Genomic DNA, 9,675 nt, shown 5'->3' with positions numbered 1-9,675 from the left:
GGCGATCCAGCAGGTTGCTCTTCAATGGGCTGTGGAAAGCACCTCAGATAGTCGGAGAGCATGAACTGGAGATACTGAACCAAGGAAACTGGAAGATGTGAAGTGTTTCGCTTAGGTGGAGGGTCAGAGTAGTATCCTTGTGACTCATAATACCTTGTAGGTGGACTATAATACTGTTGAAAATATTGTTTTTCGTCCTCATACTCCATCTTTCTCATGGCATTTCACATTCAGCTCAGAAGGACTCTGAGTTGCGCCAAAGAGGCTGCAGTCATCATCCGACTCTTCAATGTCCAGAAGGCGGGTAGAGAGAGGTCCTGGTGTTCTTGCAAGATTTTTATCATCATTGACGGAGGCGCCGACAGTGCAGTCGTTGAAGGAATTACCATGGTCGAACATAGTAGATAGGACCACTGTCAATGGAGAAATCAAACGGATTGTTACTGACAGGGCCATTGTCGACGGCAGTGACATCGACGGGATTATCGTCAACAGGAGCTTTGTGGATGTTTGGATCTTAATCGACGAGATGGGTGTGTCAATAGCAGCTGTCTTCATCTTTGTCATTGACGAGATGAAAGTGACGGTCATCGGCAATCTTGGTTTCGACAGAGGTCATTGTCGATGGGATTTTGAAAAGGATTTATGCCTCATAGAAGGGTCGGTAGAGGAGGCATGAGGGCTGTCTGGTAGAAGGTGTCGACGGACCAGATAAAGAGGTCTCCGAAAGGAAATGTTTTTGTTTCTCATTTTTCTTGGAGCTGTGAGGTAGATAGGAAGTCTTGATAGATTTTCTGGACAGTCTTGATAGATTTTCTGAAGCTCCTTCAAGAGATTTGGCCCTCTTGTGAGACCTGGCAGAGGAATCACTGTCCTCCTCAGAAGGTGTTTCCTGAGTCTTGGCCTCCTGAAGCCATAAGAGTAGCCTCCTTTCCCTGTCCCTCAAAGTTTTTGAGGAGAAAGTGTGGCAACTCTTGCACTCTTTTACCTCATGCTTTGGACTGAGGCAGTCCTTAAGTGGGTCATCCACATGAACTCTCTTCCCACGTCTTGCAGGTACGGAAAAGGCCATTACTATCAGAGATATTGGAAATATTAAAGTTGAATAATGCTTTTTAAATGAGAATTCTCGGCAAAGCTCAGGAAGACTCCCTTCACACATGACGTGTGGTGAAAATCTGAGGGACTCCGCCTCTCCTGGGAAGGTTCTAGAGGATGTTAGCAGATGATTGGTTATAATTGAAGTTTGGCCTTTTTTAAAATAAAATTAAGAAAAAGCCATAGATAGTCTAGTAAAGTCATGGCCTAGAGCCATAATAGATAGGTTTTTAGGTTACGCCTAGCAGCAGCACGCATGCACTGCTCGCTCTGCGAGGCATGCGGCATTAGGGTATGCACTTGAAGCTTCGTCTGCTCTCCGCCCATATTTTTCATTGGCCTGTGTCTTTGTCCATAAATGCTGGCTTCTGAGTCGGTAATAGGCTGGGTAGTCCCTCCTTGTCTTCCTTTGTAACCTTCCATGAGGACTGGACCTTTTACTGGTGGTGTTACTCGGTCTGTTTCATCTCCATCTGTGAGCATTATTTTCTTTAATGGTTTTCACCCATTCCACCCACAACGTGCTTTCCTGAAACAGCTCGGACTGCCATGCTTTATGGACAATATTTTAGGCTTTCAACATGCAGCGTGGCACAGGCGACATGCAGCCCTGCTTACCAAACGCATAAAATATCAAAAAAGAGAGTTTGGCGAGCCACACCTTTATTTTCTTCGGTGCCTCTCAACAAACTCTGTTGGGCAGTGTTTTCGCAGCACCCCCACACTTAAAGATTTAAAAACTCAAACACAACAATAAACGTAACTTTTATTCAACATAAACTAAAAATGCTAATATTGCGATACTGTTTACCTGTATGGTAAGACATGAGTTGGTTGGTTTTGATTATAACCAACACTGCAACTCCATTTTGAACAGTCTAGCGGTCTTCATGTTCAGTAGACCCAAAGAGACTACGGCAGGACGGTGCCATGCACTGTGGCATCGGCAGCCACAATGGAAACTTCCATTGCGACGAGGTCAGCTCTGGTGTGTTTTCCGTGGAGAAGCATGGACTCGTAACTGTCTTGTAACTTGCTGCGGACGCTGCTGTAGTACCCAGTAAGTGAACAGGGTTCATTCTTGTTTTATAGACAACTTTTTGGCTATCATTAAATCACAATCTAATAGATTTCTACAAAACATTTATTTATTGGTTTTGGGCCTCACTGTAGCTTAAACGAGATATTGCCAGGGCCTGAAAGGACCCCAGGGCCCCCTTGCTGGAAGTTTGGAAACGGGGGTTGGACTTTTGTATGGGGCTGGAGCGTCCTGTCTTTGAGGCCATGGGATGCCCTAGGAAACATTTTAAGATATGGAGAAGATGGGCGGACTATAGAGGACTGTGGCTGGAGCCACCACTGCCCCAAGATACTAGAGAAGATCTTTGACTATTGGACCCTGGGCGGCCGAGAGCACGCACCTTATTGTACTTTCATGCTTTATGCCTTGAGATTTGCAGACACTGTATAGGGTAAGGGATGGGATTTGGGGAGGGGGGTAGGGAGTTGTGGGTTGGGGGGGGCGGATGCATAATTTACTTTTGCTTGTACTGACTATATATCCTCTTTCATGTCTGAGCTCACTGGTCCTACGATGTGATGCGGGACAGTGTCCCCCTTGGTGTTTTGTCGGTACTACAATAACATTTGTTCTGAAAAAAAACATTTATTTATTTTTTGCATTTATTTTACTTCTTCTTGTATATTTTTTTGTACCCCACAAATAACTTTTTTAGAGGCACGCTGCTTGCACGAGCCATTTTCTTTCATTGGCACTCCATGCCCTGCACCAGTCTGCAGCTTCTGTGCATGGTAAACAACCTGTTCTGGAACAACTCGTTTTCACGACCCATAAAGCTCAACCATTGTGAAAATATTTTTGCAGTGCCTCGAGCGCTTTGCAGACATGCAGAGCGACTTCTCTCTAATCAAATGGAGCAAGGAATTCCAGGGAAGTACTAGAAGCGAAGGTGAGGGCGTTGTGTGACGTTCTAGGCGCACGGAACTGACCGAGTACACCCGAAACTACCCCCATGGGCTTCCCCGAGAGGTTTTGAGGCCATAACCCTCTTGGGTCGGGAAATCTGGCTATGGGATCACGGTTGTATTTCTTCATGCATTAATAGTTCAACTTGGCTTTTGGCAGGCTGCTATGGTAGTGCCGTGGGCCGATGTGCCCGCTGGCAAGAACTAGGCCTCTGGGTCACAGGTTCTCAGGCCCAGGAAGCAGTGTCACCTTCTATTACGGGACAACTATTTAAGTACAGTTCAGTGAGATAATATCTGTTATCAGCCCCTTGAGATTTATAGAGGGAGAAACCCAAACTGCTTTGCAAGTTCGGCAGCAAACACCGCGTAGTACAATGTGTGAATACTTCACTATTTCCTTTTGTTCTCATCTGGTCATTGTTCACACAGCGCGCTTAAATTTTTACCATGGCGGGCACCAATCTTTTTTAATTTACCCCCTCACTTGGCACTCTGGGAGCAAGGACCAGAGAAAGTTCTGTGTGTTGTTGCGGTCAGACACACACCCACAATGAAGTATTACAGCTAACATGTGGACTGTTATAACTTAATGTTAGAAATTAGATTTTGGTAGGCTAGGGCATTTGCCAAAGCCAGGCAAAAGACACCACTCTAGTCAGGATAAGGGAGTTACACTCCTAAAATAACCCCTGCTCACCCCCTTGGTAGCTTGGTATGAGCACTTAGGCTTATCTTAGCGGTAGTGTGTAACGCATTTTCACATAACAAACATTAATACAGTGTAAGCACTACAAAAGGACACCACACCAGTTTAGAAAAATATCCAATATTCTTATATACTTAAGACAAGACCAAAAACGATACAAATCCACAATACAGAAATTCAAAATCTTCGATTATCAAAATATGCATAAAAACAGTTCCTCGATGTTGATAGCGCCGTCCGGGACTAGCACAGCGTTGTGAGCAAACAGATCCAAACAGTTCTGGCTGACCGCGGTGTCGCGGGCCAACTATGGTGTCGGGAAGATCCGCAAACAGAACCTTTTTAGAAATGCAGGGTGTTGGCGACCTCTCGAGCTTCAGAAAGCACGGCGTCCGCAGGAATCGGTGCAGCGGTCTCCTGTCTGTTGGTGTTAGAAGAGCTGGCGTTGGCAGGCATCGGGTGCTGCAGTGCGAAGGGCAGCGATGCACTGCCCTCAGGTTGCAGTGCGAGCAGCAGCTCGGTGGGGGCGTCAGATGGCGTGGTCAGCTTTATCAGGGTCGCGGTGCAAGGTGAAGGTGGCACGAGTCACGGTGCTGGCAGGTGACAGTGCAAGCAGCGTCGTCGTCGTTGCTGAAGCGCTGTTGTCGGCTGACGACTTGGAGTCAATGGCTCCGGCGTCGGTAGGCCAAGGCTGCAGTGCGGGATGAGAGCAGTGCATCGTGTAAGTTTACGAGCGTGCCCTCGAACCACAGTGCAAGCCACGGCGTAGATTTCTGTGTGGAGCAGCATTGTTGCGGATATCAAGGCGTCGTCGTGGATCGAGGCAGTGCGGAGTGCAGTGCCCACAGGTCGCAGTGCGAGCAGCGGCTGGGTGGCTGCATGAGCAGCCGTCATTGGTGAGACCAGGGTTGCGGTGCGGCGTTGCCCTCTGGGCACGGACGCAGCAGCGTCGTAGATGTCGTCGGGTTGCTTTTCTTCTGTTGCAGCACAAAACAGTCCCCAGTGCTGAGGGCAGAAGAGCTTGGAGTCTTTGTTATTCCTGAGACTTCTTGAACAGGGGGCAAGCTCTCCCTCAAGCCCTTGGAGAAACTCACAAAGTAGATTGCAGAAAGTTCAGTCCAGTCCTTTCACTGCCCAAGACAGAAGCAGCCTCTGCAGGCCAACACAGCAAAGTGGTAGTTCCTCCTCACAGCTTCTCCGGCTCTTCTTCTTGGCTGTCTTCTTGGTCCAAAAGAGTTCTAAAGTGCAGGGGTCTGGGCCCCAATATTTATATCCCTAAATCCTTTGATCTCTTAAGCAGAGTGTCTGTGCCCAGCCAGAACCAGTTCTGCCTTCTCTGGTGTAACTTCCTGGCAGGAGGTGGAGACAGCATGGACAAAGGCAGACCAGGCCCTTTGAGGTGCAAGGATATCTCCTCACCCATCCTCAATTGCTGCCCGTGTCTATTCAGCCTTTTCCTGAATCATCTAGACTATCTGGACCCACACCTGCTCCCCAGCCTTCCCCAGACAGGCAATCCACATTCCAGCAGAGGCACACGGGATGGCTGAGCAAGAGAATACCTACTTTCTAAAAGTGGTATTTTCAAACACAGAATGTAAAAATCACCTTCACTAAAAGATGCATCTTTAGATACGTAGTTCAGGCATACTAAACTTTATTTTCCTATCTAATTCCCCAGGCAAGATATGTTTATAAGATGTTATAAATAAACTCCCCATTCTTTCCTATGGGGAACAGGTAGCCTTGCAATAGCAAAACAACTAAATTGACCGTAATTCGCTATCAGGACATGCCACACACACCAGGGCATGTCCTACCTTTCACATACACTGCACCCAGCCCACAGGGGTACCATGGCCCTACCTTAGTGGTGGCTGACATGAAAGAAAAGGGAAGGCGAGGGACTGGCAAGTGTGTGCCCCAGCCAAGTCGACATGGCAGTTACAAATTACACCGCAGACTCTGCAATGGCATGTCTGAGTTACCTTTTCAGGGCTACTCATGTGGGTGGCACAATCAGTGCTGCAGGCCCACTAGTAGCATTTTATTGATAGGCCCTGGCACACTCAATGCACGTCACTAGGGACAAACAAGTAAATCAAATATCCAATCATGGAAATACCAATCCATAACACAATTTACCAGAGGAGCACTTGCACTTAACCACTGATCAGCCTTGAGAAAATTGCGCAGAAACACTACGCCAGCAAAAACAGTAAAAACCAGGAGGTAAGAAAGCAAAAACTAAGGGGAAACATGCCAAAATATGCCAAGCCTAACATTTACACACATTGGTTTGTTGTGTTTGGCAGGTCAAGGGCCGCACAGGGCTGACAAGTGTAGTTGTGGTCCAACCCCTCTCAGTGCGTGCTTGGCACCCTATAAGACAAGATGTTTGCAACATTGGGGACTGTGTAGAGAAGTAAACTCCCTTCTTAACTCTAGTCTTTAACATGAGTGGGATACTGTTAGGCGCTTGCTTGAGTTCGAGCTTTCTGTTTTAAGTCCTGTAGCCATAAAACAAGTTGACGCTCGTTTTTTATTTAAAATAATATGCGCACTGGGCTTCACATGTACATTGTATGTGTGTCTGCATGCACAGAATTCCTGTACAGGCTAGTTCCAATTTGGTGAGTGCCGGACGTTTTTGACTGCCCTTTCCCCTAGTTGTGTCTAGCATCTCCAATCTTTTGTTCCTTAAGAGCTTGGGTCGCTCACGTTCCCACCACAAGCACCATGGGGACATTCCAGGCCTCTGTCAGTGGCCCCTAAAGTAACTTCCCTTTCTGCAGAAGGGATTCTACGATTTCCTTTTCTGTGTAAGCCATATGCTGTGTTCTCCCACCCAGTAACAAATGCTTGCATCCACGTTGGTCCGTCTCCTTTTAATTTTAAAGGAGAGACGTGCACCCCAACAACACATCTGACCGTGACTTACTATTTCTTTAGACTGCAATCCTTTCTGGTATGCTTAAAAACAGCTTCTAAACTTTTTAACCACCCAGAACGGATGTATATGCAAATGTGCGTTCGCTGAGCATATGCTAAGCATACTTTATCAACTGCAGTATTAATAGCTGTACATATTGTACCCGGGTGGTTTCTGACCACAATTTTATTACAGCTTCAAGAATGAGAATACCTGTACCTTAATAAGTAATTATGCTTTCTTGCATTAATGTTGCAATGCATTTAACTTATATGTAGGCTCTTACTTTGTTTTGAGCCAGTGCATCCTGAGACACAAAGGAATGCTACAGGCACCTTTAATTTGATTTGAACACTTAAACGCTCATCAAAGGTTAGATGGAATGGCTTAAGTGTAAGACTTGATAACTATCAACTTTATTGTGTGCCCGGAAATGTATCTCTGTTCAGCTTGGCACAGGATGTTATATCACAGTTACCTTAACCGCCATACTGTGTCTTCCATTAGGAGTATATTTCACCCAGCAATATAAACATCACCCTTGCTGCAAAGTAATTTGCTAAAACGTTCCACCCTGCCCCTAATACTGGTCTAAATCTTGAGAAAAATTGTTTAGTTTTGCTGTGTATTGTACACGAAAAAATAACGTTCAAATTGCCTTGAAATCCAGTGTATGTCAATGTCTATTGGTCTGGTTTCACCAACCACATTCGAGTTTCTATGTTGACACTCCTGTTGCTCTGTCACATCTTGGCTGGTATCAAAAGGCAGAGAACTATTTTTTCTAATTGTTTTGTTTAAGTCTCTCTCAACTACAACTTTATTGGCTTGCAAGCCGCAAATAATATATATATATATATATATATATATATATATATATATATATATATATATATATATATATATATAAATACATAGTACTCCTCGCTTGCTTTCATTAGGCTGTACTCTGGTCTGCAGGAGCAGTCACCATTGGTTCTTACCTGCTGTTCTCCAAGTAACGTCCATGTGGCACAAAGACACTAGAGGGGCAATTATCTCATATACTTTTTCTTCTTTCTGCCTTTTCTGATACTTTGCTTCTCCAGAATCATGGGCTATTTCAACTTCCTAGTTCACATAAGCTCTTTTTCATTGCAATGATGTATCCCAGTGCACAAAGAGAGAGGCTGGATCACCTGAGCAGGTTAACTGTAGACCCAGGTTAGCAGGAGTAAGTCAGGGATATAATGCACACTTCACCAGCAGCAACAAGTGCCGGTGCATGCTCCCAAGGACCTGAACGAATGTGGTTCTAACTCCTTTGTTGCTTTCATTTACCTTTTTCTAGTCTGAGGTTAGAACATAATGCACGCTTCACCAACATCAAGACGTTACTGTGGTTGGTCCCAAGAACCTGGCAGATGTGGTCATAACTCCCTTGTTGTTTACATCTAACCTTTTGTAGACTCAGGTTAGCAGGAGCAAGTCATCGATATAATGCATGCATTACCAACAGAAAGATGTGACAGTGCTTGCTCCCAAGGACCTGGGCGGATGTGGTCATAACTCTTAAGTTGTTTTTGTTTACCCATTTCCTTCCACAAGCCGGAAACATTGACTCCCAAGTAGATGGGGACCTGGGACGCTGTGCTCTAATCTCTTCCTCACAAACTCACAACCGCCCTCTGTTTCCCACTCCCTCATATTCCTTCTCCCCTGCCCCATTCTTTTCTAACTATTCATTTCTCCCTCTCACTCATGCACAATTCTCTCTAAACCCTCTTTTGCTCCCTCTTTCTCACACTCATCCTGCTCTAGTATCACGCTCTCCTGTCAAGTGTGTTTATTTTCCTTCTTCCCCCCCTTCGTAACCTATTGCCTACTTTCTGGTTCTCCAGTGCCCCAAGGTTATACAAATGGCAATAGCGCTATGCAAATGTGATCTCTCCACTGCAAACAAAAAAAAACAAAAATAAAAACATTGTCATTTACATCGCCAATAGCACTAACTTTCACAAATACAAGACCCTTTGCAAATGCTTGTTTTTATTACTGCTTGATTACGATAACGTGTGACTCCTACTTCGACGACAGGGAATGATTCAAGCATGTGAATCTATGAAAGATACCTGGCTATGAGTATTGTGAATCAACTGCTCCTTTAAATATATCTGGATCAGGTGGGGTTCTTTTCTGGCAGCAACCTACCATACAAGAGTGTGTTCTATTCTGTATTAGGCGAACTCTGACCCAATACAGCACTGGTCAGCTTGATGCAGAGAAGGCCTTCAATTCTGTCTCATGGCATGATTAGGCTGGGAGAAGATATTTTTTTTTCTTACTAAATCTGTAGCAAGGAAACTAGTGTTTTTGTTTATAAGACCCATGTGTGATGAAAAGGAGGGAAGACCAGAATGTTCTTTGGTCCGATTACTGTCTGCCCCAGCCATCAAACTCTGGCTGGCAAGAACTAGGCCTCTGGGTCAGAGGTTCTCAGGCCCAGGAAGCTGCGTCACCTTCTATTACGGGACAACTATTTAAGTACAGTTCAGTGAGATAATATCTGTTATCAGCCCCTTGAGATTTATAGAGGGAGAAACCCAAACTGCTTTGCAAGTTCGGCAGCAAACACCGCGTAGTACAATGTGTGAATACTTCACTATTTCCTTTTGTTCTCATCTGGTCATTGTTCACACAGCGCGCTTACATTTTTACCATGGCGGGCACCAATCTTTTTTAATTTACCCCCTCACTTGGCACTCTGGGAGCAAGGACCAGAGAAAGTTCTGTGTGTTGTTGCGGTCAGACACAACCCACAATGAAGTATTACAGCTAACATGTGGACTGTTATAACAATGTTAGAAATTAGATTTTGTTAGGCTAGGGCATTTGCCAAAGCCAGGCAAAAGACACCACTCTAGTCAGGATAAGGGAGTTACACTCCTAAAATAACCCCTGCTCACCCCCT

The sequence above is a fragment of the Lissotriton vulgaris genome, chromosome 9, assembly GCF_964263255.1.
Source record: "Lissotriton vulgaris chromosome 9, aLisVul1.2, whole genome shotgun sequence".
Lineage (NCBI taxonomy): Eukaryota > Metazoa > Chordata > Amphibia > Caudata > Salamandridae > Lissotriton > Lissotriton vulgaris.
Note: the sequence above shows the minus strand (reverse complement) of the source record.